Source organism: Astatotilapia calliptera, chromosome 23 (genome assembly GCF_900246225.1).
Source record: "Astatotilapia calliptera chromosome 23, fAstCal1.2, whole genome shotgun sequence".
Lineage (NCBI taxonomy): Eukaryota > Metazoa > Chordata > Actinopteri > Cichliformes > Cichlidae > Astatotilapia > Astatotilapia calliptera.
In genome coordinates, this window is record NC_039323.1 from 21,492,486 (window position 1) to 21,509,052 (window position 16,567).

The window sequence follows — 16,567 nt, forward strand, 5'->3', positions numbered from 1 at the left end:
CTGTTTCGAGGTGACACTGGCAAAAGTCAAAATCATCGTAGTGCCAGGTGGCTCTTTTGAAAGGAATCCTAAAACTATATATACACTCAACAAAAATATAAACCCAACACCTTTGTTACTGCTCCCATTCCCCATGGGATGGACGTAGAGACCTAAAATTCATTCCAGATACACAATATAACCATCCCTCCCAAACAGTGGTCACAAATCAGTCCAAATGTGTGGTAGTGGGCACATCTGCCATATTGAGATAATCCATCCCACCTCACAGGTGTGCCACATCAGGATGCTGATCTGACATCATGAGTAGTGCACAGGTGTACCTCAGACTGCCCACAACAAAAGGCCACCCTGGAATGTGCAGTTTTTTGCGCTATTGGGGGTCTGGGGACCCAGAACCTGTCAGTATCTGGTGTGACCACCATTTGCCTCATGCAGTGCAACACATCGTCGCATGGAGTCTATCAGATTGTCAATTGTGGCCTGTGGAATGTTGGTCCACTCCACTTCAATGGCTGTGCGAGGTTGTTGGATATTCGTGGGAACTGGTACACGCTGTCGTATACGCCGGTCAAGCACATCCCGAACATGCTCAATGGGTGACATGTCCGGTGAGTATGCTGGCCATGCAAGAACTGGGACATTCTCAGCTGCCATCTGCCCTGAACAATGTGAACCATGATCCATCCGTGAAGCGCACACCTCTCCAACGTGCCAGACGCCATCGAATGTGAGCATTTGCCCACACAAGTCTGTTACGGCGACGAGCTGGAGTCAGGTCAAGACCCCGATGAGGACGACGGGCATGCAGTTGAGCGTCCCTGAGACGGTTTCTGACAGTTTGTGCAGAAATTGTTTGGTTGTGCAAACCAATTGTTCCAGCAGCTGTCTGGGTGGCTGGTCTCAGACGATCTTGGAGGTGAACCTGCTGGATGTGGAGGTCCTGGGCTGGTGTGGTTACACGAGGTCTGCGGTTGTGAGGCCGGTTGGATGTGCTGCCATATTCTCTGAAACGACTGTGGAGACGGCTTATGGTTGAGAAATGAACATTCAATGCACGGGCGACAGATCTGGTTGACATTCCTGCTGTCAGCATGCCAATTGCACGCTCCCTCATTGCTTGTGGCATCTGTGGCATTTTGCTGTGAGACAAAACTGCACATTCCAGGGTGGCCTTTTGTTGTGGGCAGTCTGAGGTACACCTGTGCACTACTCATGATGTCAGATCAGCATCCTGATGTGGCACACCTGTGAGGTGGGATGGATTATCTCAATATAGCAGATGTGCCCACTACCACACATTTGGACTGATTTGTGACCACCGTTTGGGAGGGATGGTTATATTGTGTATCTGGAATGAATTTTAGGTCTCTACGTCCATCCCATGGGGAATGGGAGCAGTAACAAAGGTGTTGCGTTTATATTTTTGTTGAGTATATATATATATATATATATATATATATATATATATATATATATATATATCCATCCATCCATCCATCTTCATCCGCTTAATCCGAGGCCGGGTCGCGGGGGCAGCAGCCTAAGCAAAGAGGCCCAGACCTCCCTCTCCCCAGCCACCTCCTCCAGCTTATCCGGGGGAATACCAAGGCGTTCCCAGGCCAGCCGAGAGATATAATCTCTCCAGCGTGTCCTGGGTCTGCCCCCGGGCCTCCTCCCGGTGGGACATGCCTGGAACACCTCACCCAGGAGGCGCCCAGGGGGCATCCTTGTCAGATGCCCGAACCACCTCAGCTGGCTCCTTTCGATGTGGAGCAGCAGCTGCTCTACTCTGAGCCCCTCCCGGATGGCCGAACTTCTCACCCTATCTCTAAGGGAGAGGCTAGCCACCCTTCGGAGGAAGCTCATTTCTGCCGTTTGTATCCGCGATCTCGTTCTTTCGGTCACTACCCACAGCTCGTGGCCATAGGTGAGGGTGACTGGTAAATTGAGAGCTTCGCTTTTACACTCAGCTCCCGCTTCACCACGACGGACCGGTGCAGCGTCCGCATTACTGCAGCTGCAGCCCCAATCCGTCTGTCGATCTCCGGCTCCCTTCTCCCATCACTCGCGAACAAGACCCCGAGATACTTGAACTCTTCCACTTGGGGCAGGAACTCATCCCCGACCCGGAGTGGGCACTCCACCCTTTTCCAGCTGAGGACCATGGCCTCAGATTTGGAGGTGCTGATCCTCATTCCCGCTGCTTCACACTCGGCTGCGAACCGTTCCAGTGCGAGCTGGAGGCCCTCACCCGATGAAGCCAACAGAACCACATCATCTGCAAAAATCAGAGATGAGATTCTGAGGCCACCAAAGCGAAAGCCCTCCGCCACTTGGCTGCGCCTAGAAATCCTGTCCATAAAAATTATGAACAGAACCGGAGACAAAGGGCAGCCCTGGCGGAGCCCATCACCCACCGGGAACGAGTCCGACTTATTGCCGGCAATGCGAACCAAGCTCTTGCAACGGTTGTATAGGGATCGAATGGCCCGTAGCAATGGGCCAGACACCCCATATTCCCGCAACACCTCCCACAGGACACCCCGAGGGACACGGTCGAATGCCTTCTCCAAGTCCACAAAACACATGTAGACTGGTTGGGCAAACTCCCATGCACCCTCAAGTATCCTGGAGAGGATAAAGAGCTGGTCCAGTGTTCCGCGACCGGGACGAAAACCGCATTGTTCCTCCTGTATCAGAGGTTCGACTAACGGACGAACTCTCCTTTCCAGCACCCTGGCATAGACTTTCCCAGGGAGGCTGAGGAGTGTGATCCCCCTGTAGTTGGAACACACCCTCCGGTCCCCCTTCTTAAAGATGGGGACCACCACCCCGGTCTGCCAGTCCACAGGTACTGCCCCTGATCTCCACGCAACATTGCAGAGGCGTGTCAACCAGGACAGCCCTACAATGTCCAGAGCCTTCAGGAACTCGGGGCGGACCTCATCAACACCAGGGGCTCTGCCACCAAGGAGTTGTTTAACTGCCTCAGTGACCTCGCCCCCGGAAATTGGCGGGTCATTCCCCTCATCCCCAGACTCTGCTTCCTCCTCGGAAGACGTGTCAGTGGGATTAAGGAGGTCCTCGAAGTATTCCTTCCACCGCCTGACAATTTTCTCAGTCGACGTCAGCAGCGCTCCGCCAGCACTATACACAGTGCAGGTAGAGCACCGCTTTCCCCTCCTGAGACGTCTGACGGTTTGCCAGAATCTCTTCAAGGCAGTCCGAAAGTCTTTTTCCATGGCCTCTCCGAACTCCTCCCACACCCGAGTTTTTGCTTCAGCCACTGCCCGAGCCGCATTCCGCTTGGCCTGTCGATACCTGTCGGCTGCCTCCGGAGTCCCACAGGCTAACCAAGACCGATAGGACTCCTTCTTCAGCCTGGTGGCTCCCTTCACCTCTGGTGTCCACAATTTGGTTCGGGGATTACCACCACGGCAGGCACCAACCACCTTGCGGCCGCAGCTCAATGCAGCAGCTTCGGCAATGGAGACGCTGAACATGGTCCATTCGGACTCAATGTCCCCAGTCTCCCTCGGAATGCTGTTGAAGCTCTGCCGGAGGTGTGCGTTGAAGATCTCGCAGACTGGGGCCTCTGCTAGACGTTCCCAGCACTTAGGTGCACCAGGTCTGTCCAGCGTCCTCCCCCGCCACCTGATCCAACTCACCACCAGGTGGTGATCAGTTGACAGCTCAGCCCCTCTCTTTACCCGAGTGTCCAGAACATATGGTCGCAGGTCTGCTGATACGATTACAAAATCGATCATCGACCTACGGCCTAGAGCGTCCTGGTGCCACGTGCACTTATGGACACTCTTATGTTCGAACAGGGTGTTCGTTATGGCCAAACTGTGATTAGCACAGAAGTCCAATAACAAAGCACCGCTCGGGTTCAGATCAGGGAGGCCGTTCCTCCCAATCACGCCCCTCCAGGCCTCGCTGTCGTTACCCACGTGAGCATTGAAGTCTCCCAGCAGGACAACAGAGTCTCCAGGTGGAGCACCCTCCAGCACCCCCCCCCCCCCCCCCCCCCCCCAGGGACTCTAAGAAGGCTGGGTACTCTGAACTGCCACTCGGCGCATAAGCGCAGATGACAGTCAGGACCCGTTCCCCGACCCTAAGGCGCAGGGAACAAACCCTCTCGTCCACCGGGAAAAACCCCAACGTACCGGCAGCAAGCCGAGGGGATATTAGAATACCCACCCCAGCCCCGCCGCCTCTCACCAGGGGCAACTCCAGACTGAGACAGAGTCCAGCCCCTCTCCAGGAGACTGGTTCCAGAGCCCAAGCCATGCGTAGAGGTGAGCCCGACTATATCTAGCCGGTACCTCTCAACCTCACGCACTAACTCAGGCTCCTTCCCCACCAGAGAGGTGACATTCCATGTCCCTATTGCCAGTCTTGGCAGCCGGGGGTCAGTCCGCCAGGGCCTCCGCTCCTGGCCGCCACCCGGCACACAATGCACCCGACCCCTATGGTGCCTCCTGCGGGTGGTGGGCCTGCGGGAGGATGGGCCCATGTCTCCTCTTCGGGCTGTGCCCGGCCGGGCCCCATGGACTAAGGCCCGGCCACCAGACGCTCGCCCTCGTGCACCCTCCCCGGGCCTGGCTCCAGGGCGGGGCCCCGGTAACCCTATCCCAGGCATGGTAAACTGTTCCCTCGGTGTCCTTTTCATAAGGGTCTTATGAATCGCTCTTTGTCTGGTCCCTCACCCAGGGCCAGTTTGCCATGGGAGACCCTACCAGGGGGCAAAAGCCCCCAGACAACATCCCCTATATATATATATATATATATATATATATATATATATATATATATATATATATATGTAGCCGAGTGGTAAATTAATAATAATATTTTCCATTTCAGTTAACCAAATATCCATTTAAGGTTCAAAAAGGGGTCTTAAAATGTTGTTTCTTTGTTTCCATGTATGGTAAGACAAGAATGTTATTGGGTAATTTAATGTTATTGCTTGTGCTATTTCTTTGGATATCTGCATGTTGTGTGCACTTGAAGCTGTTAATTTTATAGGTTTGTGTAGTTGCATATTGTGGTCACTGGGGGGGGGGCAGTGCTTAAGGGTTAACTGCAGTTTTCCAAAAAAAACTTAACAAGAAATGCATCTTGGGACTTCCTGTTTACTTTTCTTTTTGTTGTGGATGTGGAATGGGAATGTTGTGAAGGAGTTAAATTGTTGGACCTGTATGTGCAGCGTGGAGCGGCTATTTTCTCCATGCAAGGGATAAGCTGTGTGCTCCAGTATTGCAAGTGAGCAGAGATTTCTGTGGAATACAGAGGCCACTGCCGTATTTTTGTATTTTGTATTTCATTTCATTTCTTTTATTCCTCGTATTGTAGTGGCGCATCTTTGTTTAATAGGTTATTCTGTTACTTTGCCACGTTACCTCTCGTGCTGTAGATGTTCAGTACAAGTCCATATGGCCGCTGTTTGACAAAAGTAAAGGTCAAAGGACATTTTTTTTTAGTTTATTCAGTCGTCATTGACAATAAAACTGCACATTAAGAACCCCAGTAATTGTGTCCTGCGTGGCTAACCATTTCCCAGGCTACATAATTTTGGTACCAGGAGTGGGGTGTGCAGCAGAAGGAGAGTTTTAGTTCACTAACTTTTAACTGGCGGCACAGTGGCATGTTATTTCCTTTTTATTAAAAATACAAAAAATACAGCAGTGGTGAAGACTACAGGGATTAACCATCACTGCGGGAGGACGTGCGGAGGTGGTGATTCTGCAGAGTTGCTGGTGCGGCGCTTGGGACAGAACCCATCTGGACCTGGCAATCGGATAGCAGCGAACAAGATTAGTCTTGTTCCTTGAACTGGACTTTTCCCATAGCATCCTTATTATAGCTAATCTATACTTAAGCTTGGACTGTGGACTGAATTAGAAGCGCCATGTCAAGTGCTCCAGATGCTGGGGATAATGCCAGTGGTGGGGATTTATCCAGTCAGGGCCCATTAGAGCCGGCAGGACCAAGTAGGGCTCCAGATGATGAGATACAAAACCAGCTTCAGGAGCTGACGAGGTTGAGGGATGACCTTATCAGATTAACTGATGAAACAAGGGCTCAAAGGGACAGTGCTGGTCGTGCCCTTAACCGTTCATACATTTGTGTTCCACGTGAACGCCAGGTCCAAGTCTTTACAGGGGAATTGGGAAAGGACGGGAGGTCTGTTCAAGAATTTATTGAAGAGGTTGAAAGAGTGACAAGGTCCAGAGAACAGAGCACCGAGGAACAGTGTGATTTTATACTTTCATTGTTGCGTGGGCCAGCACTTAGGAAGTGAGGTTATGTATGAGGGGTCAATCAGTTGGGCCAAGTGATTTATTCGCCTATCTAAGAAATGCGTTTGGTGAGAGGCGTAGTGTCACACAGCTCCTGCAGTCTTTTTACAACCGTAAGCAGGCAGATGGAGAAGATCTCCGTGATTATTCCCATGCACTTTCTCAGATACTGAGCTCTGTAGTAAAACAGTCCACAAATGCAATATCTGATGAGAACACTGTCCTAAGGGATCAGTTTATTGAAGGGTTAAAGAATGCCACTCTGAGGCGTGAACTAAGGAAAATGGTCAGGGAGAAACCACACTCTAGTTTGCTAGAGGTGAGGGATGAGGCTCTCCTTTGGGAAATGGAGGATTACCGATCTCATTCCACGAAAGGGTTGAGAAGCCACATGGTTCAATCAGAAGCCTTAGAGGCCCAATGCTCGGCAACTAAAACAGCTCCGAACAACGATCCCCCTTCAGTGTTAGAGGAAGTGCAACGGGCTGTTGCCCACCAGGGAGAGCAGTTAGCAGAATTAGGAAAAGCACTGACTGCACTATCAACTGCTGTAGCGGAACTGTGTAGACGTGCCCCACAGACTCCCCCAGACCCCAAGCCAAGAGTTAAACCACAGCCTGCATTTACACCTGATGGTCAGCCAATTTGTTTTAAGTGCAGAGGGGTTAGGCATATTGCCAGGATATGTCCACAAATCAAACTCGGGTCTAGTGATGCTGCTCCTGTGTCTCCAATAGGGCAGGAAAACTGGAGCCCTCGGTTGTCATGAGCCAAACAATTCGAGGGGAAGCAACTGGCTCACAAACTAAAACACTGAACAAAGATGTAGTTTTAGAGAGGGCCGTTGGGGAATGTAGGACTGTAGAAATCAAACTACAGGGAGTGGAGGTATCATGTCTCCTCGACACTGGCAGTCAAGTGAGTGCCATCTCAGAGGGGTTTTTCAACGAACACTGGTCAGCAGAAGACACCAATATCCATTCTACCTTTGAATGGCTGAAGATCACGGCAGCTAATGGACTGGAGATACCTTATGTAGGCTATGTGGAGCTGGAAGTAGAGGCGATGGGGCTGACAATCCCAGAAAGAGGGTTTCTTATAGTCAGAGATTCTGCACAGTCTTGCTCTGTGCCTTGTCTCCTTGGAATGAATGTAATTAAAAAGTGCCAAGAACTAGTACATGGAGAGTTTGAAACCACAATGAAGGGTAACCTTGACAGTAACTGGAGGCAGGCTTTTCAGCGAGTACAAACGGTTAGTGTAGCAAACAGACTTTCATGTGCCAGGCTCGCTGGGAAAGATGCTGTCCATGTCCCAGCCTCATTGCGGCTACCATCATGGCCAAAGGGCTCAAAACTGTCAGTGAAAAAGGTCCTTTAATGCTTCTTGAACCTGGCAATGCCCCTTTACCTGGAGGTTTGGTAGTTGTGCCAACCTTGATAACATCAGAGAGGCATATTTTTCCTGTTCAGGTCATGAACTTGTCTGATGAAGACATCTGGTTGCAACCCAGGACTAGACTTGGACTTTTGACTGAGGTTGACACTGTAGACAATGACCAGTTGTGTAAAGTTCAGTTTCAGAGAATTTCAGCAGATACAGATGAAGTGAGTGTAAGCACGCAGCCTGAACCACCCACAGATGTTCAATCCATTCTACATAAACTTAAGGTTGGTGGTACTACAGACGAGCAGGCACAACTAGCTTTGCTGTTAGGAAAATATTCATTTGTATTTGCAACAGAAGATGAAGACCTAGGGTACACAGACAAAGTGCAACATGAAATACACCTCACAGATGACATACCTGTGACACAGCCCTACAGACGGATTCCCCCCACACAATACAATGAAGTGAGAGAACACATTGGCAAGTTGTTACGGAAGGGAGTAATCAAAGCGAGTTCTAGCCCATATGCTTCCCCAATAGTGCTAGTCAGAAAGGTTGATGGTAGTCTGAGGCTGTGTGTCGACTACAGGAAGCTCAACTCAAAAACCAGGCGGGATGCTTTTCCCCTCCCAAGAATCGATGAAAGCTTTGATGCGCTGAGGGGTGCTAAGTTCTTCTCCACAATAGATTTAGCAAGTGGGTATCACCAGGTAGCCATGCACGAACGTGATAGGCCAAAGACAGCATTCACAACCTCTTTTGGCCTTTATGAGTACGTAAGGATGCCCTTCGGTGTGTGTAATGGGCCCGCAACATTTCAGCGACTCATGCAGGCAACAATGAGTGACCTCATTTTCCAGATGCTACTTGTGTATCTTGATGACATTTTAGTTTTTTCTGAAACATTTGATGAACATCTCCAAAGACTTGAAACTGTACTCAGACGCTTGGCTGAAACTGGTCTTAAGGTGAAGCTCGAAAAATGTGCCTTTCTTCAGGACACAGTGAAGTTCCTGGGACACCAAGTGTCAGCTGAGGGGGTGGGGACGGACCCATCCAAAGTGTCTGCTGTTAAAGACTGGAAGGTTCCAACCACTGCCAAAGAGCTCCAGTCTTTTTTAGGGTTCTGTAGCTATTACCGGAGGTTTATCAGAGGCTTCTCACAGACTGCAGGGCCACTACATGACCTGGTGAACAAATGCTTAAGTGCAAAGAAATCTGGATGGGCAGGCCGCCATTTTGATGCAATGTGGACTCCCACGTGTAGTTCAGCTTTTGAGGGGTTGAAGGAAAAACTTACCTCTGCCCCTATTCTTGGTTTTGCTGATTTCACACAGCCTTTCGTACTGGAAACAGATGCCAGTCAAAATGGTTTATGGGCGGTATTGTATCAGCAACAGGGTGACACAAAGCGAGTCATAGCCTATGCCAGTCGCCGGCTACGCCAGGCTGAGAGGAATGACCGTAATTACAGCAGCATGAAGCTAGAGTTACTAGCTTTGAAGTGGGCTGTTGCTGAGAAATTTAGGGGATACTTACTCGGTTCGAAGTTTGTTGTGCTCACTGACAACAATCCCCTTTGCCATCTTAAAACGGCTAAGTTGGGCGCAGTAGAGCAGAGATGGGTCGCCCAGTTGTCAGTTTTCGATTTTGAAGTGAAGTATCGACCTGGGAGTTCTAATGCTGCTGCAGATGCCCTCTCAAGGCAGAAGTTTGCAGGGGAGCCGGAGGTTGATCCAGATTCAGAATTTGATGACTGTGTCCCTGTCTGCAGCCTGGTAAGGCGAGGGACTGCTCTGGAACCAGATCTTGTAGCTAAAGGTCTTGAATGCTATGAGGTGAGACAGATACGTGCTTGGGAGTCAGGCTCAGGAGTGGTGACAGAGCAAGGGAATACTCCTACGCTCCCAGGCTATACCAGAGAGGAATTATTAGCATTTCAGGGCAGTGATCCTACCATCACAGGGTTCAGAACCTTTTGGGATCGTGGAAAGAAACCTAGTTACAAGGAAAGGGCAGCCTTATCCAACCTGGTGAGACGACTTTTAAAACAGTGGAACCTTATTCAGGAAAGGGAAGGTTTGTTGTACAGGGTTGTTCCAGAGTCCCTCCATGGGCCAGTATGGCAGTTGCTTTTGCCTGTTTGCCTCAAAGGTCAGGTCCTAGAGAGTGTCCACAACAAGATGGGGCACCAGGGGATTGAGCGCACAGTGAACCTGCTAAGGGGGAGGTGTTTTTGGGTAGGTTACTATGAGGATGTGGAGAACTGGGTTAAGAACTGTGAAAGGTGTGTCTTGTCTAAGATGCCGCAGCCAAAAATTAATGCCCCCATGCAGGCCTTTCTGGCATCCAGGCCATTGGAGGTAGTAGCTGTGGACTTTACTGTCCTTGAATCAGCATCAGATGGTCGGGAAAGTGTGCTGGTTGTGACTGACGTGTTCACAAAGTTCACACAGGCATTTCCGACTAAAGATCAGAAAGCCGACACTACAGCTAAGGTTTTGCTCAGGGAATGGTTTATGAAGTATGGAGTGCCAGAAAGACTCCACTCAGATCAAGGACGAAATTTTGAGAGCGAGATTATAGCAGAACGTTGCAAGTTGTATGGTGTTAAAAAGACCAGGACGACTCCATACAGACCACAAGGAAATGCTCAGTGTGAAAGATATAACAGGACTCTTCATGATTTACTGAGAACGCTTCCACCTGAAAAGAAAAGAAAGTGGCCAGAATATCTACCTGAGCTTGTGTATGCTTATAATGCTACTCCTCATTCAACAACAGGGTTACTCACCCTACTATCTTCTTTTTGGTTTTGAGCCTCGCCTTCCAGTTGATGCACTGTTAGGCCGTGAGTGTGTATCAGACAACGGTCAGAACTGGCTCTCTGTTCACCAAGAGAGACTTAAGCAGGCCCACACGCGAGCCAGAGAGTATTCTGAACAAAAAGCAGCAGAACGGATTTCATTTCAAAACAAGAAAGTCCATTGCCCCCCCCGTTTACATTGGGCAGTTTGTTTTTCTTTGCCATCGGCCCTTGGGGAGGCATAAAATCCAGGATGCTTGGGGGCCCACTATTTACAAAGTAGTGGATGTCCAAGGCACCACACACACTGTGGAACCTTTTGAAGGAGGGCCAACAAAAAATGTTCATAGGTCAGAGCTGCGACCATGTGCAGCCCCGGGTCAGAAGCCCAGAACTCAAACCAAACTACAAACCAATGCTCACCCAGTGGTTGGAGAGGAACCAGTGGTATCTGAACCAGACTTTGTAATTGTTGAGGAAGTTGATCGTCTACCTCGTTTAGATGTGCCACAAGTGTCCTTATGGTCAGAGAGGGACATTTTTCCAGTGTCAGCACAGGCAGATGGTCTCGGGTCAGAGGGACCTGAAACAAGTTTTACTGATATGACTAGGAGAGAGAGAGACTTGGGGACTTGTTCCGATGGCGGAGGCAGTGACTTCCCTGATTCCGACTGCATTGGGCCAGAGTTCAGGCCCAGGATTGAGGTGGAGGGTAGCAAAGGCTCTAAGCCTGTTTCCGCTGTCAGGAAAAGTGAGCGGAGTACTGCAGGGTCACATTCAAACCTGTTTCATTTGCCCAAATCTGCCTGCAATGCTGTAGCAATTAGCACTGACATGGCATCTCAGATTTGAACAAGTCTAGGGGCAGCTCTGTTTGGGGAAAAAAAACCAAAACACAACACTGCGGGGGGATTTTCCATTCAGTCGAGGTTTAGTAGTCACCGAGGGCGTTGACTGATTGCAGGGGAGAATGTAGCCGAGTGGTAAATTAATAATAATATTTTCCATTTCAGTTAACCAAATATCCATTTAAGGTTCAAAAAGGGGTCTTAAAATGTTGTTTCTTTGTTTCCATGTATGATAAGACAAGAATGTTATTGGGTAATTTAATGTTATTGCTTGTGCTATTTCTTTGGTTATCTGCATGTTGTGTGCACTTGAAGCTGTTAATTTTATAGGTTTGTGTAGTTGCATATTGTGGTCACTGGGGGGGCAGTGCTTAAGGGTTAATTGCAGTTTTCCAAAAAAAACTTAACAAGAAATGCATCTTGGGACTTTCTGTTTACTTTTCTTTTTGTTGTGGATGTGGAATGGGAATGTTGTGAAGGAGTTAAATTGTTGGACCTGTATGTGCAGCGTGGAGCGGCTATTTTCTCCATGCAAGGGATAAGCTGCAAGATCATCTGTGTGCTCCAGTATTGCAAGTGAGCAGAGATTTCTGTGGAATACAGAGGCCACTGCCGTATTTTTGTATTTTGTATTTCATTTCATTTCTTTTATTCCTCGTATTGTAGTGGCGCATCTTTGTTTAATAGGTTATTCTGTTACTTTGCCACGTTACCTCTCGTGCTGTAGATGTTCAGTACAAGTCCATATGGCCGCTGTTTGACAAAAGTAAAGGTCAAAGGACATTTTTTTTTAGTTTATTCAGTCGTCATTGACAATAAAACTGCACATTAAGAACCCCAGTAATTGTGTCCTGCGTGGCTAACCATTTCCCAGGCTACATATAAAAAAACACCCAGCACGCCCCTGCGGGCGGTTTATCCTTCAAGCTCGGGTCCTCTACCAGAGGCCTGGGAGCTTGAGGGTCCTGCGCAGTATCTTAGCTGTTCCCAGGACTGCGCTCTTCTGGACAGAGATCTCCGATGTTGTTCCTGGGATCTGCTGGAGCCACTCGCCTAGCTTGGGAGTCACCGCACCTAGTGCTCCGATTACCACGGGGACCACCGTTACCTTCACCCTCCACATCCTCTCGAGCTCTTCTCTGAGCCCTTGGTATTTCTCCAGCTTCTCGTGTTCCTTCTTCCTGATATTGCTGTCATTCGGAACCGCTACATCGATCACTACGGCCATCTTCTTCTGTTTGTCTACCACCACTATGTCCGGTTGGTTAGCCACCACCATTTTGTCCGTCTGTATCTGGAAATCCCACAGGATCTTAGCTCGGTCATTCTCCACCACCCTTGGGGGCATCTCCCATTTTGACCTCGGGACTTCCAGGTTATACTCGGCACAGATGTTCCTGTACACTATGCCGGCCACTTGGTTATGGCGTTCCATGTATGCCTTGCCTGCTAGCATCTTGCACCCTGCTGTTATGTGCTGGATTGTCTCTGGGGCATCTTTACACAGCCTGCACCTGGGGTCTTGCCTGGTGTGATAGACCCCAGCCTCTATGGATCTTGTGCTCAGAGCTTGTTCTTGTGCTGCCATGATTAGTGCCTCTGTGCTGTCTTTCAGTCCAGCTTTGTCCAGCCACTGGTAGGATTTCTGGATATCAGCCACCTCCTCTATCTGCCGGTGGTACATACCGTGCAGGGGCCTGTCCTTCCATGATGGTTCCTCGTCTCCCTCCTCTTTCTTGGGTTTCTGCTGCCTGAGGTATTCACTGAGCACTCGGTCAGTTGGGGCCATCTTCCTAATGTATTCTTGGATGTTCGTTGTCTCATCCTGGACTGTGGTGCTGACACTCACCAGTCCCCGGCCCCCTTCCTTCCGCTTAGCGTACAGCCTCAGGGTGCTGGATTTGGGGTGAAACCCTCCATGCATGGTAAGGAGCTTTCTTGTCTTTATGTCAGTGGCTTCTATCTCCTCCTTTGGCCAGCCTATTACCCCAGCAGGGTACCTGATCACGGGCAGGGCGTACGTGTTGATGGCCCGGATCTTGTTCTTACCATTCAGCTGACTCCTCAGGACTTGCCTGACCCTCTGCAGGTACTTGGTGGTTGCAGCTTTTCTAGCGGCCTCTTCATGGTTCCCATTCGCCTGTGGGATCCCCAGGTACTTGTAACTGTCCTCTATGTCTGCAATGTTGCCTTCTGGTAGTTCAATCCCCTCAGTTCTGACTACCTTCCCTCTCTTTGTTACCATCCGACTACACTTCTCCAGTCCGAACGACATTCCAATGTCATTGCTGTATAGCCTGATAGTGTGGATCAGTGAATCGATGTCTCGTTCACTCTTGGCATACAGCTTGATGTCATCCATGTACAGGAGGTGGCTGACAACTGCTCCGTTCTGTAGTCGGTATCCGTAGCCAGTCTTGTTAATGATCTCACTGAGGGGGTTCAGGCCTATGCAGAACAGCAGTGGGGACAGAGCATCTCCTTGGTAGATCCCGCACTTGATGGTGACTTGTGCTATGGGCTTGGAGTTGGCCTCTAGTGTTGTACGCCACATCCCCATTGAGTTCCTGATGAAGGCTCTTAGGGTCCCATTGATCTTGTACAATTCTAGGCATTCCAGTATCCAGCTGTGGGGCATTGAGTCATAGGCCTTCTTGTAATCAATCCAGGCAGTGCACAGGTTGGTCAGTCTGGTCTTGCAGTCTCGGCTGATTGTTCTGTCTACCAGTAGCTGGTGTTTTGCGCCTCTGGTATTCTTGCCAATTCCTTTCTGTGTCCCGCTCATGTATTGACCCATGTGCCTGTTCATCTTAGCCGATATGATGCCTGACAGGAGCTTCCATGTAGTACTGAGGCAGGTTATTGGTCGGTAGTTGGAGGGGACCGGTCCCTTCTTGGGGTCCTTGGGGATCAGGACCGTCCGGCCTTCGGTTAGCCATTCCGGGTGTCTCTCGTTAACTAGCAGCTGGTTCATTTGTGCTGCCAGACGCTCGTGGAGTGCAGTCAGCTTCTTCAGCCAGTAGGCGTGAACCATGTCGGGCCCTGGTGCTGTCCAACTCTTCATACTGGAGACCCTTTCTTGGATATCTGCCACTGTGATGGTTACTGGACCCTGTTCAGGGAGGTCGCTGTGGTCAGCCCTCAGATCCTCTAGCCACTGAGCATTGCCGTTATGGGTTGCATCCTTCTCCCATATGCTCTTCCAGTATTGCTCCGTCTCCAGCCTTGGTGGTGCTGTTCTCTTATTGTTCCCTTGCCACTGAGAGTACACCTTTGCTGGTTCTGTGGAGAACAGCTGGTTTATTCTCCTGCCTTCTATCTCTCTGGTGTACCTCCTCAAGCGGCTGGCCAAGGCTGTGAGTCTTTGCTTGGCAGTTTCCAAGGCCTCAGGTATGGACAGCTTGCTGTATTTCTTAGGCACCTTATTTGTCGCACCTTTCTGCAACTCCGTTAGTTGGCTAACCTCCCTCCGTGCTACTTTGATCTTGCCCTCTAGCCTCCTTCTCCATGGAGGGTACTGCCCCTTGTCGCTGTTCAACTTGTAGCCAAGCATCTCACTGATCACTGTTGCCGTATTGTAGATCAGCTTGTTAGTGTCGGTAATCGTGGTTGTAGGTATTGCCCGTAGTGCTGCATTAACATCATCTAGCAGACCTTCTGAGGGAACTTCACGTAATCTTGGTAACCGGCTACGCGGGATCCAGGTTTCAAGCTTGGCCATGATCCTATTTTTCAGGTCAGTTCCTCTCGCACTCAACGATCCTTCTCCTATCGCACTTGGGGTTATGTACCCAATCTCGGGTGGGGGTGATGATATCTCCCCCCTGACCTGGCGTCCTGACTCCTCCTTGCCGTAGCATTTGTGTTGTACCTCGTCAATCTCTAGCTGTGAGAGCAGTCCCTTCTTTCGAATGTTGGAACACTGAGCTACTAGTTGTTTCGCCGTCATTGTGGATGTTGGGTATCGAAGAATCCATAGGTCCCTCATCCTATTCATGTAGCCCCTTCCGCCGGGGTTACTTGCATAGTAGCATTCCAACAACGCCCTGTTTTCGTCTCTTGCCCACCGATGCCTTCTTGTTCCAGTAGCCCACTTTTCGTCAGGGTGCCCTGGTTCCTCAACACCTGACGCGGACCTTGTTGATCCGGGCGACGTCCGAGCCGGCATGCCTTCATATTTATCTGTCTCGCTCATGTCTGCGGTAGGCTTGCTTAGCATAGGGGGTCTAGCCTTAGGACCCTTACTGGATACAGACGCCCCAGGCAGGAATCGAACTTGCGATCCTCTGTTCCAAAGGCGTGTAGTCTAACCACTACGCTATCCAGCTATATATATATATACATATATATATATATATATATGTACTTCAAAAACGCAGATTATGTGGACTCTGGCCCTCTCTGTTACTTTATGTAGCTAATATTTCATTGTAATGAATAATTTTTTAAATAATATGATAAAACACTAATATACTGTATTTTCCGCACTATAAGGCACACTTAAAATCCTTTAAGTTTCTCAGAAATCGACAGTGCGCCTTATAATCCGGTGCGCCTTATGTAGGAATTCTGGTTGTGCTTACTGATCTCGAACTGATTTTATGTAGTGCACGGCGCTCAAAACTCTGTCAAAAAGTGTTAGTACGACTTTGGTAAGCTACGAAGCCACACCGCTTGATGGATTGTTGGAGCATTACAGCCACCGTCAGGAGCCTCGCAGAGAAATCTGGGTTCAAACTCCGCTTCCGGTCCCAAAGTCAAATGAACACTGCAGCATCACTGAGAGTTAAAAACTGTCTAAATTCTTTCATCTTCAATAAAATGATCAGCGTTGCTGCTTTACCAGGTGTGACAATTAAGTCACTAGCTGGTATATAATAATGTGCTACGTGATTGCTAGCAACAAAGCTATGTTAGCATAACATACACACTGTAAGTTAAAGGATGAATGCTAGCTTAACACAAGGGTTTCCAATGGTCAGGGACAAATGCAATCGCATGGCAGAATGCTGTAAACGGGCTGAACTTCAGTCAGGAGAACAACTGAGATAATCCATCCACAATACAAGGTTAGTTATTAATATACTGCAACAACATGGGAATAGAGCAGCTGTGAGGGAATTCAATATTAATTAATCAATGGTACGGAAGTGGACGAAGCAAGAAAGCAAGAAGAAAGAGTTAAGTAAAGTTTTACTTATCTGACTGTTTTG